Source organism: Sminthopsis crassicaudata, chromosome 5 (genome assembly GCF_048593235.1).
Source record: "Sminthopsis crassicaudata isolate SCR6 chromosome 5, ASM4859323v1, whole genome shotgun sequence".
Lineage (NCBI taxonomy): Eukaryota > Metazoa > Chordata > Mammalia > Dasyuromorphia > Dasyuridae > Sminthopsis > Sminthopsis crassicaudata.
In genome coordinates this window covers 218011517-218034475 of record NC_133621.1, presented here as the reverse complement: position 1 = coordinate 218034475, position 22959 = coordinate 218011517, and the positions used below count along the sequence as shown (strand labels likewise).

The following is a 22959-nucleotide window of genomic DNA, read 5'->3' as shown; positions in this document are numbered from 1 at the left end:
ATGCACCTTCATACTTCATTTTTTTTCCCATTCCCCCCCATATACAAACGCATACCTCTCTATACTGTTGAGCTATAGTTAAATAAGCAGGTTACAGCAGGTTATAGTTGAGTAAGAATATATTTATGTAAACATATATAAATATACACCCCCCTATCTTTCCTATCTCTACTCTCTTTCATTCTGCTCCTTAACTTGCCTTGCTATTACTTAAACAACACCCCCCCAAGATCCCTCCCTTTTCTTCTTCTCCTACCCTTTGCTTTGTCCTCCTCGATTCATTCCTACCCTTAATTTCTTTGTAGATTTAGGAGTGTCCTATACCTTTGGTGGTACATATGGTAGTGTTGCCTATTAATTCATTCCTGATATGAGATTTTCAAAGCTATGAGTTCTTCACTCCACCTCTAATGCCTCTGTGTCCATTCTTCCCCTGCACTTCATTTGTATAATGTAATTACTATTTTTTATCTTAACTATGCTCCAATCTTTCTTTTGGGCTGCCCAATTGTTGATGTTTTTGTTGTTGTTGTTGTTGTTATTGGGTTTGTTTTTTTTGGGGGGGGAGGCTGAGGCAATTGGGATTAAGTGACTTGTCCAGGATCACACATCTAGGAAGTGTTAAGTGTCTGAGGCCAGATTTGAACTCCTGACTTCAAGGCTGGTCCTCTATCCACTGCATCACCTAGCTGCCCCTATTGATACCAATTATAAATATAAATGGTATAAATTCCATATAAGAAACACAAACAAAATGTCCATGTTAAGTTTCTTGAAATTGATCTTTGACATTGGCTCTTATAGGAAAAATTTCCTATTGAATTCAGGTTTGGTTGAAAATTCTGCACTAATACATTGTTGGTGGAATTGTGAACTGATCCAAACATTCTGTAGAACAGTTTGAAACTATGCTCAAAGGACTACCAAACTGTGCCCTTTGATCCAGCAGTGTCTCTACCAGGCCTGTTTTCCAAAAAGGTTATAAAAAAGGGAAAAAGACCCACATATGCAAAAATGTTTGTAGCAGCTCTTTTTATACTGGCAAGGAACTGAATAGATGCCCATCAGCTGGAGAATGGCTGAATAAGTTATGGCATGTAAAGGTAATGGAATATTATTGTTCTGTAAGAAATGATCAGCAGGCTGATTTCAGAAAGCTTGGACAGATTTATGTGAACTGATGCTAAGAGAAATGAATAGAACCAAAAGAACATTTTATACAGCAATAAAATTATGGGATAATCAACTGTGATGGACGTCCTTTAAACAATGAGGTGATTCAGGCCAATTCCAATAGACTTGTGATGGAGAGAGCTACCTGCACCCAGAGAGAAGACTATGAGGCCTGAATATGGATCACAATAGAGAATTTTCACCTTTGTTGTTATTTTTCCCTTCTCATTTTTTCCCTCTTTTTGTTCTGATTACAGCATGATGAATGTGGAAATGTTTAGAAGAATTGCACATTTAACCTAAAGTGGATTACGTGCTGACTAGAGAAATGGGAAGGTGGTGTAGAGGGAGAAAAATATGGAACACAAGGTTTTGCAAGGGTGAATGTTGAAAACTATATTTGCATGTATTTTGAAAAATAAAAAGCTATTATTTTAAAAATGGAAAGAAATAAAGTCCTGAAAATCTACAAGTTTGTTGAGCATCCATTTTTTTCACTCAATATTATAGATAATTCTCCTGGATATTATATTTTTGGTCACAGGCCTAGTCCTTTTGATTGTCGATATATATGATTCCAAGACCTATGGTCTTTTATTGTAGGTGCTGATAAGTACTGTTCAATTCTAGTTGTAGCTCCAGCATATGTGATTTTTTTTTTCTTATTTCTTGTAAAATTTTCTCTTTGATCTGAGGGTTTCAAAATTTGGCAATAATATTCCTATTTTTTCACAAAGGATCTCTTTAAGGAGGTGACTAGTGGATTTTTTCCTATTTCTACTTCCTCTGGATGTTTTATCACTCCAAGGCAATTTTCTTGGATTATTTCTTACATTATTGTATCGAGGGTTTTTTTTTCCTTAGTCACATTTTTCAAGTAATCCAATTATATTTTCTCTTCTTGATCTTTTCTTAATCTCCAGATCTGTTGTTTTACTTATATGACGTTTCACCTTCTATTTTTTCATTTTTTATATCTTGTCATTTCTTAGTCTCTTATTGCTTCATTGGTTTTCCCTTGCCCAATTCTAACTTTCAAAGAGTTATTTTCATCTTTAAGACTCTGTATTTCTTTTTCTAGTTGATTAACATTTTTTCATAATTTTGTTTTTCTTGAATGGTCTTTATTTTTTAAAGTTTTTCTTCAATGTTTCTTATTTGATTTTTAAATTCTTTTTTGAGTTTTTAATGAACCTATTCTGAAGATGAACTCCACTCTTCTCTATTCCCATCTTAAGTTTCTATGGTTGCATTCTTCCTTCTGACACCTTTTTTTTTTTTTTTCAATTAATGAGAAGTATTAATAGTAGGATAGGGGGATGGTTCTCTATCTTCACTTAGCTCTACCCTCTGATTTGGAACCCCAAACCAAAAGCTCTACCTTCCAGCAAATGCCCACAGCTAGCAGCATTCTTGCTCTACTGCTTTTGCACTCACAGGGTATACTGGTTCCTTCTTACCCAGGGCCATGTCTCTACAACACAGCTGGGACTGGCATTCCTAAATCAGCCAAGTGGTTCACTCAATTTTCCCAGACTCAGATTATCTGACTCCCTCAAGGGAGGTGAAAGTTTCTGTGTTTCCAATTGAGGCTCCAGCCAAACCCAGCTAGGCCCAAAGTCCCCATTTGATGTTTCTATGGAGCTAGCCTGGAGGTGTGTGCACTTCACACACACAGCTGGCTTGAGTTTTTCTTTTCTTTTCTTTAAATTTTTAAAATTAATTTTATAATTATAACATTTTTTGACAGTACATATGCATAGGTAATTTTTTATAACATTATCCCTTGTACTCCCTTCTGTTCTGAATTTTCCCCTCCTTTCTTTCACTCCCTCCCCTAGATGGCAGGCATTGCCATACATATTAAATGTTATAGTATATCCTAGGTACAATATATATGTGCAGAACCGAATTTTGTTGTTGCAAAGGAAGAATTGGATTTGGAAGGTAAAAATAATCTGGGGAGAAAAACAAAACAAAACAAAACAAAACAAAAACAATGCTCACAGTTTACACTCATTTCCCAGTGTTCCTTTTCTGGATGTAGCTGATTCTGTCCATCATTGATCAATTGGAATTGGATTAGCTCTTCTCTATGTTGAAGATATCCACTTCCATCAGAATACATCCTCATAAAGCATTATTGTTGAAGTGTATTATGATCTTCTGGTTCTGCTCATTTCACTCAGCATCAGTTGATTTAAGTCTCTCCAAGCCTCTCTGTATTCATCCTGCTGGCCATTTCTTACAGAACAATAATATTCCATAACATTCATATACCATAATTTACCCAACTATTCTCCAATTGATGGGTATCCATTCATTTTCCAGTTTCTAGCCACTACAAAAAGGGCTGCCACAAACATTTTGGTACATACAGGTCCCTTTCCCTTCTTTAGTATTTCCTTGGGATATAAGCCCAGTAGTAGCACTACTGGATCAAAGAGTATGCACATTTTGATAACTTTTTGGGCATAATTCCAGATTGCTCACCAGAATGGTTGGATTCTTTCACAACTCCACCAACAATGCATCAGTGTCCCAGTTTTCCCACATCCCCTCCAACAGTCATCATTATTTGTTCCTGTCATCTTAGCCAGTCTGACAGGTGTGTAGTGGTATCTCAGAGTTGTCCTAATTTGCATTTCTCTGATCAATTGTGATTTGGAACATTCTTTCATATGAGTGGAAATAGTTTCAATTTCATCATCTGAAAATTGTCTGTTCATATCCTTTGACCATTTATCAATTGGAGAATGGCTTGATTTCTTATAAATTAGAGTCAATTCTCTCTATATTTTGGAGATGAGGCCTTTATCAGAACCTTTAACTGTAAAAATGTTTTCCCAATTTGTTACTTCCCTTCTAATCTTGTTTGCATTAGTTTTGTTTGTACAAAAGCCTTTTAATTTGATATAATCAAAATTTTCTATTTTGTGATCAATAATGATCTCTGGTTCTCCTTTGGTCACAAATTCCTTCCTCCTCCACAAGTCTGAGAGGTAAACTATCCTATGTTCCTTTAATTTATTTATGATCTCGTTCTTTATGCCTAAATCTTGGACCCATTTTGATCTTATCTTAGTATGTGGTGTAAAGTGTGGGTCCATGCCTAGTTTCTGCCATACTAATTTCCAGTTTTCCCAGCAGTTTTTGTCAAATAATGAATTCTTATCCCAAAAGTTGGGATCTTTGGGTTTGTCAGACACTAGATTGCTATTTTTATTCACTATCTTGCCCTGTAAACCTAACCTATTCCACTGATCAACTAGTCTATTTCTTTGGCTTGGGTTTTTCTTTGGATCTTCAGGAGGACTCCAATTCTGCCCCAAGTCTTCTAGACTTTTCATCAGTCTATATTTGCCCTGAGGCACAAATTTGGAGACCTTGAAATTTACTGATTTACACTACCATTTTCCACCATTTTCCCAGAATCCTCCCCTACTCTTTTCATATTAAGCAACATCATAGGTATATCATAGTATTTACCATTCAAGATAATTTTCTCTGAAGTAAAGAATAATCTTCTCTGCAGTCCTATTGTAATAATTCAGCACAACAAATCAATCAATCAAGAACAATTTATTAAACATCACTTACATGTCAGGCCTGAAGGAATTGGGGCATCAAAGATAAAAAATAATACAATAGATGTTCCCAATGACCTTACTTTAAATAGGGGCAAACAACATATATACACATAAAGACACATAAAGTAAATACATGATAATTCCAGGGGAAATATTAGCAAGGGGGAAGTGGTAGCTTTTGAACTAAACTTTGAAGAAAGCTAGGAATTCTACAATGCTGAGGAAAAGAGGGAGTGCATTCAAGGCACAGAAAACAAGCATGGGCAAAGGCACTGAGATATATAATATGATTAAGAAATAGCAAGAAGCCCAGTTTGGCTGGACCAATGAGTATATGAATGCAAGTAACATATAATTAGGGTAACTTAGATACTTAGGCAAGTGAAATGGTACAACTGTGCTTTAGGAATATCACTATGACGGCCCGATAAAATATGGACTGAAGAAGATAAAGACTTGGAGCAGGGAGAGTCATTAGATTATTGCAATATTCCAGAAGAGGGATAATAGCAATGTGATTAGAGAAGGCAGGTCAAAAAAATTTTTTTAAATTCTGAACAACAAAACACTCCTGAGGATTTCTTTATACACAAAACACAAAGAGGATTTACATATGAAATCATGAATCTCCATTTCACACTAGTTGTACTTTCTTTTTGGAAGTATGTGACAAATTCCATATGTTCTTTTTAAAACTCCTGCTTGTCTGAATTTTGTATTGAATTTCCTTTGGTTCTCTACTCTCATTTAAAAAAAAATTTCAACTGTCTTCTCCTATAGGTGTCATTGCTAATTTCCTTCACCTTCCCTCTCTAGCCCCATTAAAAACTGAAACAATAGAAAAAAATCACAACTCTTATAACCAATAAACATAGCCATGCAAAACTAATCCAGATAGTAGCCATAATCACAATATAACCTTTTCTGGACTCTTTTCCATCATCTGTCAGGAGTTGAGCAAGATGTTTCATCATTGGTCTTCTAGAAACATAGTTGGTAATTGCATTGCTCAGAATTCTTTTTAAGTTTCTGAAGTTGTTTTTCTTTACAATGTTGCTTTCCATATATAAACTGTTCTACTTCAACTCAATAGCCCATACTACCTAAAATTCTCTGAAATTTGTCTCTTGTCATTTCTTATGGTACATTAATATTCTATTGCATTCACATACCACAGAGGCAATCTAAAGCACTCACTTATGTTCTAGTTCTGTGTTTATTTTTTCCCTTTTAATTTCCCCTTTAGGACCAGAATGTGTGTTTTGCTTCTGATTATTTGCTCTCCAGTATTATCCTTCCTCTTCATGCAGCTCCACCCACCTACTCCTTGTTTCCATGTTGAGTTTGATATATTTCTAGACAAAATTTTGTTTGTGTGTTTCTGTGCATGTTCAGGCTTCCTTTGTTTCAGTTAAGAGTAAAGTTCAGTTAATGCCCACTCTCCACCCATTCCTTCCTCTATGCTTATCTATTTTTCTCATGCCTCTCAATCATGAAAAATTGCAAATTCCACCACCTTCTTTCACCTTTCTACTTCACATTTCCTTCTCTTTTCTCTCTTCAAACCCTCAGAACAGAGTCAAGGAGACAGACATGAGAGCTGTTGTGGAGGTAGAATCAAGAAGACTTGACAAGTGTGATAAAGGAAAGTAAGGCATTAAGGATGATTTCAAGTGGCAAACTTGGGTGAATTTAAGAATGGTGGTACCTTCAATAGAAATATAAAAACTAGACAAAAAGGGGGAACTCTGAAAAACTGGGGAAAGGATAATGAGTTCTGTTTTAGGCTTTTTGAGTTAGAGATGCCTAAAGGCTGTTTGAATCATCCAATTGTCAATCAGTCAGCAATCCTACAAATGGAGCTCAAGAAAGAGGAGAGGACAGTATCTATAATATAGGAGCAGGGGGTCATTTGGGTGGATAAGAACCCAAAGGAGCTGCTGCTAATGTACTAAGACAATAGAAAGAAAAGGAAGATCTAATATAGAGTCTAGAGACAAACTCATAGTCAAAGAAAGGAATAACTACAATGATTCAGAAAAGAATGCTGAGAAGGATCAATCAAATAGGTGGAAAACCAAGAAAAGAAACACAGAAGGGAGAAAATTTGAGGGGAAAAAGCTTGTCCACAGTGTCAAATGCTATAGAATAGTTAAGAAAAATGAAGATTGAGAAAAGGCTATAGGATTTGCTAATTAAATGAACACTGAAAACATTAGGGAAAGCAGTTTCAGGTGAGTGATGAAGCTGGAAGTCAGATTACAAGGAGCTGAAGAGTGAGTGAAAAGGAGAGAAGAACAGAGGACAGAATTTAAAAATAAATAGATATATATAGCAAGCAACAGTATGTCCATTGTAAAATTATAAGTACTGTTTTGTGGTATTCTTTAAAAAAGGATTTAGAGATTTTTAATGACTGAGACACTGATGATGTTTTATACATATAATCCCACAAATCCCCAAGTTTTCATAAGCAAAATAGAGGTCAGCAAAATCATTAATTTATGCCTGTGTTATCTGAGTTTAAGGTGAGGATTGGTAGCACCACGGAGAGAAGAGAGCAATCATGATTTTGGGACTGAAAAATTGTTAAATAATGGAAATAAACAATAACAAAAGAACAACTTACTTACTGAAACACTATAGGGAGAAGAGAACATTGTACGATTATTGATTGCTTACAATTCTTTTGATAACTGTTCATAATCTCAAACTGCTAATCTGTTGGGGCATGGCTATATATTATGTTAGTTGTTTAAATATTTTAGATATTTATTTTTACCAAAATGAATTTGATACAGTTATCCTTCTCTTCTTATTCAGAAGTTTTTCATTTTCAATATAAAAAAACTTATCAATTTTATCTTTGGTAATTTACCTTTACCTCTGGTTTGGTTAAGAATACAATTCCTACTTTTATCTGTGAAAACTATGTAGTCTACTCTTATTTAATATTAAAGTTATATCTCCTAGTAGAATTTATTGTAGCATATAATGTACATTGGTCTGTGTCTAATTTCAGCCAAACTTTTTTCCAGTTTTTCAGCAGTTTTGTTTTGTTTTTGTTTTTTAAATCAAATAAAGCTTTTCTAGGAATTTATGTTTTCCAGAACATGGTTTAAGTTCCATTATTTCTCATTTTCATTTGTATAATCTATTCCATTGATTTATCCCTCTATTTTCTAACCAATGTCAAATTGTTTTAAGTATTGCTACTTTATAAGTTTTGAAGTACTATTCTCCCTTCATCCCTACCTCTTATTCTATTCTCCCTGATGTTATAGATCTTTTATTTTCCCAAAATAATTTTGTTATTTTACTGAGTTGTGTAAAATATACATTTGATAATTTGATTGGAATAGTTTTAATACTGTAAATTAGCTTTGGTAGTATATTTATTATACTTACATGACCCAATCAAGAGCTTTGCATTTTCCTCAAGCTATTTAAGTTGTCCTTTATTTTCTTGGAGGAGAACTTTGTAAGTATATTATATAAGTGTTTCTTGACTTTGGTAGACAAAAGAGATATAGTTGGAGAGGTGGTAGGAAGCTAAGACATACTACTTCATACTTAGTGAAGCTCTGGCAATCATTTTGAAAAGCAATTTAGAATTATGCAAATAAAGTGGCTAAAATGTCCATATTCTTTGACTCAAGATATTCCACTACTAGTTTTATACCTTCAGAAGGTCATTGATAAGGAAAGTTCTATATATGCCAAACTATTTATAACAATATTTTTTGTGATGGCAAAGAATTTGAAATAAGATAAAGAACCTCAGCTGGGAAATGGCTAAACAAATTGTAGTACACGAATGTATTATTATTGTGCTAAAAATTTATGAATGTGATGAACATAGAGAGGCAAGAAAAGATTTATATAGACTGATACATAATAATGTAAGCAGAGTCAAGGAAATGTACATAAAATGATTACAATGTAAATGGAAGAATAACCAAAAAATAACCAAATATGAATGTTGAAAAGTACAAAGAACAAACATGTCTCCAAAAAAGAGATATAAGAACATATTCTCATTCCACTTCTTTACTGATGGAAGTTTCACAATGCATATAGTTTCAGATTTTTGAATGTATTGAATAGTTCAACTTTTCTCTTCTTTTTCAATTTTATTTTCTTTTTAAAATGTTATTTGTTTTACAAAATGGTTCTCTGGATGAGAAGAGAGGTATGGATAAGGCACCAATAAAAGGCAGGGACTTGCCAGAGCTCTCCCAAATTCCCTTCAAACAACTTTAAAATAATTCCTCAAAACTAATTCTAGAGCAGCAGAATCAACAAAAGGATAGGGTAACCCCTAACAAACCCAAAACAACTTAGAAGGTTGGCAGGAAAGATGTATCTCACTGGGATGAAAGTGGAATACAGTCTAACACAGGCTGCACTCCAGCAAAGCAACAGCAAGCTCTGAGGGCAAGTGAACCTTGGGATAGCTCCAACAACTCTCAACCCACAGATGGTAAAGGGAGTTGGACAACTGGTCAAAAGGAGATTGCAGGAGACTCCACTTGCACTGAAAAAAGAACTCTGTCTTATTGCCCTTATGCAGTTCCAGGTGGCAATTCCAAGGAGAGACAGAGCATTAGTACACTAGAAGAGCTACAGAGGGTGAGAAAATCTGATCATAGTTGCAGGATGGAACTGCAGTTTATCACAGACCAGAGAACAGGCTAGAAGAGCAATGACTACATCTTTCCTTAGGTCATAACACTTAAGAAGAACTGAAAAACTTACAGACCCTCTGAACTAGCTAATAGCTCTGAAAATAGTTGCACCAAAAATCTGAAACTTGGAACACTGCCTTCCCCTCCACCCAGAGAGCAGAGCTCGACTTTAACATAAAGTTAAAAGTCAAGAAGTAGGCAGGGAAAAAAAAAAAGAGCAAACAACAAAAAGAACCTGACCATAAAAAATTACTATGAGGACAGGGTGGATCAAAACATAAACTCAGAAGACAACAAAGTCAAAACATCTATATCCAAAGCCTCAAAGAGAAATGTAAATTGATCTCAGGCAAAACAAGAATTCCTGGAAGAACTCAAAAAATTTCAAAAACCAAATAAGAAAGGTAGAGGAAAAATTGGGAAAAGAAATGAAAGTAATGCAAGAAAATCAAGAAAAAATAATCAACAGTTTGATAAAAGAGGCACAAAACACTGAAAAAGTAAGAAGTATACAGGAAAAGAAGACACGGATATGAATGGACTATAATGGAATTATATCTAAAACCATAAAATTAAGGGGTGAGAAAATGGGATACACTGGGAGAAGGAGAAAGGGAAAGGAACAATGGGATAAATTATTACACATAAAAGGTGTGAAACAACTTTTACAATGGGGGGGGGAGTAACAAACAATATTTAAACCTTACTTTGATTGAAACTCAAAGAGGGAATGATATATATATTCAACTGGGCATAGAAATACATCTCACCCTCAGGGAAACAAGAGAGGAGACAAATATGAAAAGTCAGGATGGATAGAAGGGAAGGTGAATTGTGAGAGGCACTAGTCAAAAACAAAACATTTTTAAGAAGGGATAGAGTGAAAGGAGGATAAACAAGGGAAATACACAGTAACTAATTGAAAAAATGTTTACAATAATTTCTCTGATAAAGACCTCATTTCTCAAATCTATGGAAAACTAAATCCATCCAGCCATTCTGGATAACAATTTGGAACTATGCTCAAAGAGTTATCAAATTGTGCATATCCTTTGATCCAGAAGAGTTACTACTGGGCTTATATCCCAAAGAGATTTTAAAGAAGGGAAAGGGACCTGTATGTGCAAGAATGTTTGTGGCAGCCCTGTTTGTAGTGGCTAGAAACTGGAAACTGAGTGGATGCCCATCAATTCGAGAATGGCTGAATAAAATGTGGTATATGAGTATTATGGAATATTATTGTTCTGTAAGAAATGACCAACAGGATGATTTCAGAAAGGCCTGGAGAGACTTACATGCTGAGTGAAATGAGCAGCACCAGGAGATCATTATATACACTTCAACAACAATATTATATGATGATCAATTCTGATGGATGAGGCCCTCTCCAATACTGAGATGAACCAAATCAGTTCCAATAGAGCAGTAATGAACTGAACCAGCTACACTCAGTGAAAGAACTTTGGGAGTTGACTATGAACCACTACACAGAATTCCCAATCTCTATATTTTTGTCCGCCTACATTTTTGACATCCTTCACAGGCTAATTGTACACTGTTTCAAAGTCCGATTCTTTTTATACAGCAAAATAACTGGACATGTATACATATACTGTATTTAACTTATACTTTAACATATTTAACATGTATTAGTCAACCTGTCATCTGGGGGAAGGGGTGGGGGGAAGGAGGGGAAAAGTTGAAACAACAGGTTTTGCAATTGTCAATGCTGGAAAATTACCTATGTATAAAATCTTCGTAAAAATTATTATAAATAAATAAAAAGATTATACAATGAAAAAAAAAGAAAACAATCCAATTTATTAATTTAATTTTTATTTACAAGATATATGCATGGGTAATTTTTCAGCACTGACAATTGCAAACCTTTTGTTCCAATTTTTCCCCTCCTTCCCCCAGATGGCAGGTTGACCAATATGTTAAATATATTAAAGTATAAATTAAATACAATATATGTATACATATCCAAACAGTTATTTTGCTGTATAAAAAGAATCAGACTTTGAAATATTGTACAATTAGCCTGTGGAGGAAATAAAAAATGCAGGTGGACAAAAATAGAGGGATTGGGAATTCTATGTAGTGGTTCATAGTCATCTCCCAGAGTTCTTTCACTGGGTGTAGCTCGTTTCAATTCATTACTGCTCTATTGGTGACCATGTCCATCAGAATTGATCATCGTATAGTGTTGTTGTTGAAGTATATAATGATCTCCTGGTCCTGCTCATTTCACTCACCATCAGTTCATGTAAGTCTCTCCAGGCCTTTCTGAAATCATCCTGCTGATCATTTCTTATAGAACAATAACATTCCATAATATTCATATACCACAATTTATTCAGCCATTCTCCAATTGATGGGCATCCACTCAACTAAATCCAATTTATAAGAATACAAGTCATTTGTATACTTATATATAATACATATAATAAATGATCAAAGGATATGAACAGACAACTTTCAGACAAAGTAAAAAATTTATAGTCATATGAAAAACATGTTCTAAATCATTACTATTAGAAAAATGTAAATTTAAACAACTCTGAGGTACCATCTAATATGACAGAAAAGGAAAATAACAAATGTTGGAGGGGACATGGCAAAAGTGGGACACTAAAGCATTGTCAATGGAATTGTGAAGTAATCCAACCATTTTGGAGAGCAATCTGGAACTATGTCTAAAGGGTTATAAAAGTGCATTTCTTTTGATCCAGTAATACCACTACTAAGTCTGTATGCCAGAGATTTAAAAAAAAAAAAAAAAAAGAAAGAAAGAAAGAAAGAAAGAAAGAAAGAAAGAAAGAAAGAAAGAAAGAAAGAAAGAAAGAAAGAAAGAAAGAAAGAAAGAAAGAAAGAAAGAAAGAAAGAAAGAAAGAAAGAAAGAAAGAAAGAAAGAAAGAAAAAAGAAAGGAAATGGATTTATATGTAAAAAATATTGATAGTAGCTCTCTTTTAAATGATCATCAACTGGTGAATGGTTGAACAAATTGTGGTATGTGAATGTGATGCAATACTGTTGTGTTGTAGGAATGAGAGTGGATTTCAGAAAAGCTCAGGAAGACTTATATGAACTGATGCAAAATGAAGTGAGCAGAACCAGAAGAATAATATACAAAGTAATAGCAAAACTAAATGATGATCAAATGTGAATGATTTAACTATTCTCAGCAATACAATGATCCAAGCCAGTTCTGAATGACTTACTGTGAAAAATACTATTCATCTCCAATTGATAAATGGTCAAACAATATGAACAATTTTCAAATGAAGAAATTAAAACTATTTCTAATCATCTCCAAATCACTACTGACCAGAGAAATGCAAAATGACAACTCACCTCTAAGATTAGCTAAGATGACAGGAAAAGATAATGAATGTTGGAGAGGATGTAGGAAAACTGAGACACTGATACACTGTTGGTGGAATTGTGAACAAATCCAACTATTCTGGAAAGCAATTTGAAACTATATTCAAAAAATTATCAAACTGTGCATACCCTTTGATCCAGCAGTGTTTCTACTAGGCTTATATCCCAAAGAGATATTAAAGGAGGGAAAGGGACCCACATGTGCAAAAGTGTTTGTGGCAGCCCTTTTTGTAGTGGCAAGAAACTGGAAGATGAATTGATGCTCATCAGTAGGAGAATGCTGAATAAATTGTGATATATGAATGTTATGGAATATTATTGCTCTGTAAGAAATGACCAGCAGGATGAATACAGAGAGGCTTGGAGAGACTTACATGAACTGATGCTGAGTGAAATGAGCAGAACCAGGAGATCATTGTACACAGCAACAAGACTATACAATGATCAAGTCTGATGCACATGGCTCTCTTCAAAAATGAGATGATTCAAACCAGTTCCAATTGTTCAGTGATAAAGAGAGCCATCTACACCCAGAGAGGACTACGTGAACTGAGTGTGGAACACAACATAGCATTCTCACTCTCTCTATTGTTGTTTGCTTGCCCCATTTTTTCCCCCCTTCTTGATCCAAACTTTCTTGTGCAGCAAGATAACTGTATAAATAAGTGTGTGTGTGTATGTATATATGTTAACATATATTTTAACATATTTAACATGTATGGACTACCTGCCATCTAGGGGAGAGAGTGAGGGGGGAGGGGTAATTTGGAACAGAAGGCTTTACAAAGGTCAGTGTTGAAAAATTACCCATGCATATATTTGTAAACAAAAAGCTTTAATAATAATAATTTAAAAAAAACAAACAATAACCATTTACCATCAAAAGAAAGAAAGAAAGAAAGAAAGAAAGAAAGAAAGAAAGAAAGAAAGAAAGAAAGAAAGAAAGAAAGAAAGAAAGAAAGAAAGAAAGAAAGAAAGAAAGAAAGAAAGAAAGAAAGAAAGAAAGAAAGAAAGAAAGAAAGAAAGAAAAATGCTATCTATCTGTAAGGAAAGAACTGATTGATTCTGAATACTAACTGAAGCATACTTTTAAATTTTTCTGGAGAGGAGGGCTTCTATACTTTCTTCATAACATGACTAATATGGAAATTTGTTTTACATGACTGCACATATATAACCTATACTAAATTGCTTCCCTTTTCAATGAGGGAGGATGAGAGGGAGAGAATTTTAGAACTCAAAAAAAAAAATTTTTTAATGTCTATTATATGAAGTAAATAGAACCAAAAGATATTGTACACAGCAACATGAAGATTATGTGATGATCAATTCTGATAGATGTGGTTCTTTTCAATATTGAGGTGATTATATTGAGGTGATTCAGGTCAATTCCAATAGACTTGTGATGGAGAGAGCCATCTGCATCCAGAAAAAGAACTGTATGGACTGAATGTGGATCACAACATAGTATTTTCACCTATTTTTGTTATTATTTGTTTTTTTTTTGTTTTCTTTCTCATTTTTTTTTCTTTTTGATTTGTGCAGCATGATAAATGTGGGAACATGTATAGAAGAATTACATATATTTAAGATGTATTGGATTACTTGCTGTCTGGGGGGGAAGCAAAACTTGGAACACAAGGTTTTACAAGGGTAAATGTTGAAAACTATCTTTGCATATATTTTGAAAATAAAAGGCTATTATTTTTTAAAATGTCTACTATGTGTAAGACTGATACAAAGATATATAGTTGAAGAACTATTCTTAAGACCTGTGCTGTCCCACAACTAGGATGTAAGTTAAGTGTGTAAAAGTCGAGGCAAAAGGGCTAGGATAATTTTCAATAAGAAGAGAGAGGTCACTTTTATCTGGGGAAGTAGGGATAAGAAAAGGTAATTTGGAGGCTGTGGCGTCTTATCTAAGTCATGAAAGAAACAATTTCAAGAGAGACTAGAGAAAGAAAGGAGAAACAAGAAGAGACACAGGGGAGAGAAGTTCAACAGGCAAGATTGATTAAGGCCTCAGACTACCATTTCAGTTCCCAGGCTTTATTGGTACCAAAGGATCAGAATCACTTTGATCTCTCTTTTAAAAACAACAATTTTCCTACCCATTCTTACAATCAACAACTACTTGATCTAAAGACAAGTGAACTGATCCAAAGACAAGTGAACTGATCCAAAAAAGGGATCAGAACTTATAACCTGGATGAATCAGAATTTCTATTTTTGATGCTTTCTGCCACTACTGTAGATTTTATACACTACCTTCTCCCATCCAAACCCCTGTTCTTTTAAATATACTACCAATATAATCACTAAGGAAAGGGCCAGTCAATCACACTACACATTAAATAGAGTTCATCCTTTAAGAAACAGAATATATTTCTCTTCCTCAGCAAGGCAACTGGGGTTAAGTGACTTATCCAAGATCCATAACTAGAAAGTGTTAAGAATCTGAGGCTGGATTTGAACTCAGGACGTCCTGCCTCCAGGGTCAGTGTTCTATCCACTATGCCATCTAGCTGCCCCTCATTTCTTAACATTTAAAGGTTTAACTGAGTTATAAAGTGGTGGAAGTGGGGGTGATTTCTCTCAAAAAAGACCTTTAATGGTTCACTTTTATGGACATAGATACAGGTTAAATTTTGAAAAAAGATCGCCACTCAGGGAGAATGTGAGCTACTAACACACTCCTGAAGACCCTTTTCACACAGATTCTGTCTCTCAGCAAATATAAATGAGATGACTTCCCAATGTCATTTTGGTCCTATGAGACAGGAAAGAATATACAGGGGGTGTGTGTGTGTGTGTGTGTGTGTGTGTGTGTGTGTGTGTGTGTGTGTGTGTGTGTGTGTGTGTGTGTGTGTGTGTGTGTGTGTGTGTGTGTCATTACCTTTGACCTCTCAAGGTAATATAAAGTTCTTAAACAACCTTCCTTCTTCCAGGCTTCAATGACACTGAAACTTCTAGTTCTCTTCCATTTTCTTGTCTGCTCCTTCTCGTTCCTTTGCTGGCTCCTCCTCCTTCAGTCCCCTGAATATAGGTATTCTTGATTTAAGAAAAAAAAAACTTCTTGGACATTGAATACAGTAACAGCAACATTATTTCTTAGCTATACAATGACTCAAGACAATTCCAAAAGACTAATAATGGGAAATGACACCCACATCTATAAAAAGGACTATGGAATATAAATGGGAATGCAACAAGAAGGGGAAATTTTCATTTGTGTACTTTTCCTTTTCTCTGGTCTCCTGCATTCTGTTCTCAACTATCTTTTCCCTCTATTCTCTCCTCTGGTGATTTCATCTAGTCCCAGGGCTTTAACTTTAAAGATCGAAAAAACCTTTATTTCTATCCCTGAACTCTATTCTGAACTCCAGGCTTAAGTGATTTTTTTTGGCCCTCAGCATGGCAAGGAAGTTGAAAGAGACAAACATCTAGGACTTCTGCGATAAGAAATAAACAACGAATACAGTCAAAGTTCAGCAACTTCTTCAACAAATATGGAGGGAAGGCTAGGTGATACAAGTGGATAGAGTACCAACCCTGGAGTCAGAAGGATTGGAGTTCAAATCCAGCCTCAGACACTTGACACTTACTAGGAAAAGTAATCTTGTGACCTTGGGAAAGTAACAACCCACCTGCTTTGCCCCCCCCCCAAAAAAAAAAGCCATCTAAATATGAAGAAGCTAATGAAGTAAAGAGATAAAGATATCCAAAGGGAAATGAGGAAGAAAGAACAGGAAGTCCTCCCTTGAGAGGCCAAATGACAAGATGTACACACATACAGTGAGCAGAGAACCACAAGAGGATGGAAGAGGATGAGGAGAAAACAAGTGAGAAGGAAACTGACAGTTTTTTACTCAGCTTTAAGGTTACAGAGGTAAGCAAGGCAGGTTCAGAAATGAAGAGAGCTCACACTGCCTTGCCTGAGAGTCACTAAATTTGTTAAAGAGATATCAATTTAAGTCTACAAAAAGATTCCAGGTGTCAAGGTTGAATTATAGGTACCCTAACCTTAGAAACATACAGCAGGTACATGCTAACAATCCTGATATCAGTCCCTTTCTCCTCCCACCAAATCATATAAATTGAAATCCCATTATCATGTGTATGTTAAACAGTAAATCTTAAGAGAATAAAAAAGGGACCTCACACCATTTTTTGGGCACTTCATTTCACAGTTCTATATAAGGCATTGGTATTAATGTCATATATCACTGAATAAGTACATTCTGCAAGGTTAAATGATGATGTGTTATGTTCTATTTGCTCATTGGCCCCTGGGTCAGCCTATCTAAACCAGAGCTCCATGGCAACAGGCTCTATCACTAAGAGCCAAAATGAGATTTTTTTTTTCTTCCTTTAAAAAAAATAACATTTCCACAGAAACTGCTGCAAATTTTGGTCAGAGAACACTTTCCACAGATATGGAAGATGTATTATTACCAATCTGATATACTAAAAAGCAAATGGTTCTGACAGTGATTCTGTGCAAGTAATCATACTCATAGTGGTTTTATATATATATATATATCCTAGCACAAAAGCTAGAAAGAAGCAAAACAAAAGACTTGGAAATGTTTTCATGTTTCAACTCACTGAAAACACTAATGAACCCCTGAACTACAAGAAAATCGATTCGTGGATTTTTTGAAGGGTTAATCCTGTTGACATCATATTTTTATGCTTCCTACAACACATGGAGCCAGTTCTAAAAGGCAGTATTATTCACTCCTGATGAACTTATCTTTCTCTTCTCTCTAAATGTTGTTATATAACCAAAATTCTTTTTAAGAGTTAAGACTCTTAGATCCCACCATTAGGAACATATAAGGACAAAGACAGAAATATCACATGTATTATAAAAGTATTCATTACAACATTTTTCTTTTTGTACTAGTGAAGAACTAGAAACAAAGTATGGACCCATTGGTTAGAGAATAGTCAAACTGCGATACATTCATAAAATGGCATATTACTTTGTTGTGAAAATAACCATGCTGTAGCATTCAGAGAACTGATGGAAAATTAAGTAAGCAGGAACAGAAAAGCAATATGCAGTACATGATTATGGAAATGGAAAGAACAAAATGAAACTGATCAGCATATAGTTATAATGCTAAGCTTGACCCTAGAGAAAAATGAGAGAATGCAACTCTATCCCTCATTCTGTGGACTGTGAGTACTTAATAGTAATTAGACTGTCCAACTTGGTTGATTTGTTGATTAGTTTTAGTAAGCTAGGGTTTTTTTTCCCTTTTATTTTAAAATATTTATTAAAAGGGGAAGGCTTCTGTTAATTTCATCTGGACCTCACCAGAACAAAGTAATCCTATCTCTCTTCCCTAATTGATTTCTCTAGTCCAATGACCACAGAAATCATGCAAAACTTTTCTCTTCAAGCTTCTTACAACAAGAAAATACCAGAAACTCAATTTTCAGAGTCCCCTTTCCCTCTTCCTATCTTTTATTACTGTGATTCCTCTACTATCTCCTACTTTACTCTAGTCTCTAATAAAGAGGTAGCCCATCTCCCTGCTAAAACAAACATCTCTCCAAGCACTCTGGGTCCTATCCTATCCTGCATGTTCCAGTAGATAGCCCCTCCTTATCATTTCTTCTATTTTCTTCATTGTTAGTCTCAATTTACTAATTCTTTCTTGTGATTTACAAACATGACAAAGTCTTCAATCAACTTGTAAAAATAATGACAATAAAAACACTTAATTCTTCCATTCCTGCTAGCTAATTTCCTGTCTTTTTTTTTTTTTCAGCTAAGGTTCCTTTTTCTTATTTAGTTAATATTATTAATTTAATTTTTTTAATTAAAGCTTTTTATTTTCAAAATATATGCACAGATAATTTTCAACGTTCACCTTTACAAAATCTTGTATTCTAAATTTTTTTCTTCCTTTCCCCCACCCCCTCCCCTCAAAGGAAAGTAATCCAATATATGTTAAATATGGGCAATTCTTCTATACATATTTCCATAAATATCATGTTGCAAAAGAAAAATCAGATCAAAAAGAAAAAAATGAGAAAGGAAACAAAATGCAATCAAACAACAACAAAAAGAGTGAGAATCCTATGTTGTGGTCCACATTCAGTTCCCACAGTTCTAAGTATAGATGACTCTCTTCATCACAAGACCATTAAGCTCATCTAAATCACCTTGCTGCTGAAAAGAGCCACATCCATCAGAACTGATCATTGTATAATCTTGCTGTGGCCATGTACAATGATCTCCTGGTTCTACTCACTTCACTTAGCATCAGTTCATGTCAGTCTCTCCACGGCTCTCTGAAATCATCCAGTCATATAAGGTTCTTAACAAAACCATCTACATAACAGGCTGGGTTTAGGGCTGCAGCAAGCTTTCTGATGAGGACAGAGAGCTCTCAGAGATCAGTTCTCCTTACCCAAGCCATGAGCACTTGATCCTGATTCCGTTTCAGTCCCCGTGGTAATTAACCCATGAAGGAGTTGGAGGTAGAACAGACTAGGCCACAACTCAGTTTCAAAATAGTCTGGAAAGCTGCCAGAACTCCAGGGTTGGGAGTTCATGCCAGTGCTTACTCACAGCATTAGTCTAAGGATATGCCTAAGGAACTCAGCACACAGATCAAGCAACTGAGACATTCCATTCTGGATTCATAGACTTTCAGCTATGATGCATTTAGAAGTCAACCTGGTGGGGCAAATGCTTTCTATCAAATACTTTGTTTAAGTTCACTCTCTCCAGGGGCCAAAGCCATATAGAAAGAGTATAAACATGGATAATTGGAGGGAAATGCTTGTCTTCTTAAAAGGAAATGAAGGGGAAGTATATAGTACTTGATAATTGATCAGTCAAGAAACACTTATTAAGCACTTATTATGTTCCAGATATTGAAAAGTTCGGGGTTACAAAAAAGGGGCAAAAACAGTCTCTTCCCTCAAAAAGTTCACATTCTAATGGGAGAAACAACATATTTATAAATAAGTACATACAAGATATAGTTAGAGTAGACAGAAGCCATTCACATTAGTGGGATTAGGAAAGATCTGCAGATGAGATCTGAATTGAGAATTGAAGATAACTCAGGAAATGAATAAGTACAAGTGAAAAGGCAGAGCATTTCAAATATTAGAAAAGGGGAAGAAGGGAAATTGGTGAAAACATAATTAGACAGAACAACTTTGAGTAACTGCAAACAGGCCAGCACTGCTGAATTGCACAGTATATAGATAGTATAGTATAATGTTAGAAGACTAAACAGATAGGAAGATGCCAGCTTACAGGATAAATGAATCACTGGAGCTCACCAAGAAGAACTGTGATAGGGACAAACTTATGTGTTGGAAGAAATTAACTTTACAGTTTAATGGAGGATGGATTGGAATGGAAGGACATTTGAGAAAGGAAGACCAGTTAAGAAGGTTATTGATTTAGTCAGATGAGAAATAAAGAGAACCTAAATCAGAATTGTGTTTGTATAAGGGAAAAAAAGGGACATTCACAAGAGATGCTGTATAGGTAGAAAAAAAAAATTTGGCATCAGACTGAATTACTGGGGAAAGTAAAAATGAGATGTCAAGGCATGGCAAAAGTTTTAAATCTGGATAACTTGGAGTATAGTGCTGTCCTCAGCATAGCAAAGCCACAAATACTTCATACTATACTAAAAATACTATTATAGATTTTCTACCCTTTTCACCAAATATAAAAAACTAGACTAAACAAACAAACAAACAAAAAACAAAAAACAAAAAACAAAAAAACAAAAAAAAAAACAGATCAATTCCCAAGAAAAGAATCAGGTTATATCCTAATGAGAAATGACCAACGTGATTTGCTTCCTACTATCAATCAAGCAGACATCCTACCTCTTTCATCTTTGCTAGAGAATGTCATGTTATAGAAATAAATTCTTATATTACATTCTCACCAATGGAGCCATCAGTCCACTATAATCTACCTGGGCAACTGCAAAATGTCTCCTTATCCTGGCATGCATGCATTTTACTAATAATGAGTATAACAATATTGAATGTAATAAACAGCTTTGGTCCTCACCAAGGGCTTAGCCATAGTAAATAAAAATAATACACAAAATAATTAGGGATCATATGATCAATTCTGATGGATATGGCCATCTTCAACAATGAGATGAACCAAATCAGTTCCAAAAGAACAGTAATGAACTGAACCAGCTATACCCAGTGAAAGAACTCTGGGAGATGACTATGAACCACTATATAGAATTCCCAATTCCTCTTTTTTGTCAGCCTGCATTTTTTATTTCCTTCACAGGCTAATTGTACACTATTTCAAAGTCCGATTCTTTTTGTACAGCAAAATAACTGTTTGGACATGTATATACATATGTATGTGTGTGTGTGTGTGTGTGTATATATATATATATATACATATATATATATATAGTATTTAATTTATACTTTAACATATTTAACATGTATTGATCAACCTGCCATCTGGGGGAGGGGATGGGAAGAAGGAGGAGAAAAATTGGAACAAAAGGTTTGGCAATTGTCAATGCTGTAAAATTATCCATGCATATATCTTGTAAATAAAAAGCTATAATAAAAAAAAAATAACAATTTGGGATCCAGAATCAGTTTGGAAAAGATGTCGTTTTCATCATTGCCACCAGCAAAACAAAACAAAGAACAAAAGAAAACAAAAAAACTATTTCAAGGCAGAAACTGCTCTCAAGTGTTGCTATGAATTCATTCACTCAACAAATATGTTGAGTATCTCAAATGTATAAGTCATTTTAGTAAGTTTAAAGTCAGAAAGGTCAAAAGCAATCTCTGGCAATAGCAATGGCAATCAGGTAACTACAAAGGGTATCTCAGTAGATCTCTTCAATTTGCATGTGTATTTTGAGACTTGACTACTTGAAAGTTTGAAAAGACAGTTAAAGTCCCAGAAAAGGGAAAAATCTTTAGTATAACATTACACCTAATAAATATTCTAAGAGTCACCCTGTACCAATGTAGAAAGGAGGCACAAATAAAAACAAAGCTAAAAATCACGAGTATCACCAATAATCTAACAATCAATATCAATATGAAGTTTTTCTTATACTTTCTCTAATGAAAAAAACAAAAAAACAAAAACCGCACACTAGATTTATAAGTCTCAGAGACAACAGATCCCAAGACTTTTTGTGAACTGAAAATGGCTTTGTTGAGAAACGTTCATTTAGTGAGCTTCTCCACTCAGATGTACATTACAAAATGGCAAGAAGGCTTCTTGCTTTTATCAAATCTTTACTCTTAAGAGCTCTGAAAAAATGCAGTCAATTTTCATAAAGCCAAGAAGCTCTTTTCTCAGTTCATTCTACTTCCCATTAACATTCATTAGCAGAAATGCTATTAACTGCTTTTTTCCAGATTCTGCTGATGGATTTCCATTTTCTCAGGTTTTTTTGTCCAAAGAGTCACACAGAAGGGGAAAATTCCAATCACAACTGGGCACTTTATCTAGCAACAGAAGATAAATACTCTACCATAGGTTTTTAATGCAAACCAAAAGAATGTAAAAGAAAATAAAAAGGCCAACACAACATAAAACTTCACCTTGGGTAAAAGCTTTATGAAATGTATCCCTAACCACCATGTTTTCCGTTTCAGGTTTGGAGTTTGCTGAAGGTAATATCCTGGATTTCCTGGTTTTCTATTTAGCAATTATTGTTAACATTTAACGATTATTGATGTTAATATTATGCTCCAAAGTTTGAAAGTACTCCATTTGATCTAAAGAGATAGGGCATTCAAATATGATCATGTACATGTTATAGATGAAAAAACAGCACGTGGCTGGCCCTGATTATAGTTAGCAATTAGTAAAGGCAGGATTCCCACCCTAGTCCCATGATTCCAAAACCAGCACTTTTGGATATGTGGTTTAACTAATGGCCTCACAAATGCAACTAGGAAAAAGCAATTGCATATGATTGAACAGAAATATAAATTAAGTGCAGCGGAGTTAAGTTTATGAAACAAACACAAAAATTATAATAAGGAAGGCTAACTCTGCAGCTGAGAAAATATGCTTTCCTTTCTATGCCAAGATATGTGAATATGGGTATAGGAATATCAGAGA

At 34.7% G+C, this 22959-nt stretch overlaps 1 protein-coding gene across 3 annotated transcripts in view; it reads right to left on the bottom strand.

Moving 5' to 3' along the window:
* Window positions 1–22959, bottom strand: part of R3HDM2 (R3H domain containing 2) — a 159305-nt gene that overhangs the window by 64664 nt on the left and 71682 nt on the right. Inside the window, exon 2 of one of the 3 annotated variants that reach the window (XM_074269900.1) lies at window positions 15736–15890. The exons of the other annotated variants lie outside the window; for them this stretch is intronic. The gene's annotated coding sequence lies outside the window, so the exon portion shown is untranslated. The remainder of the gene's footprint in view (window positions 1–15735; window positions 15891–22959) is intronic. 3 annotated transcript variants of the gene reach the window in all.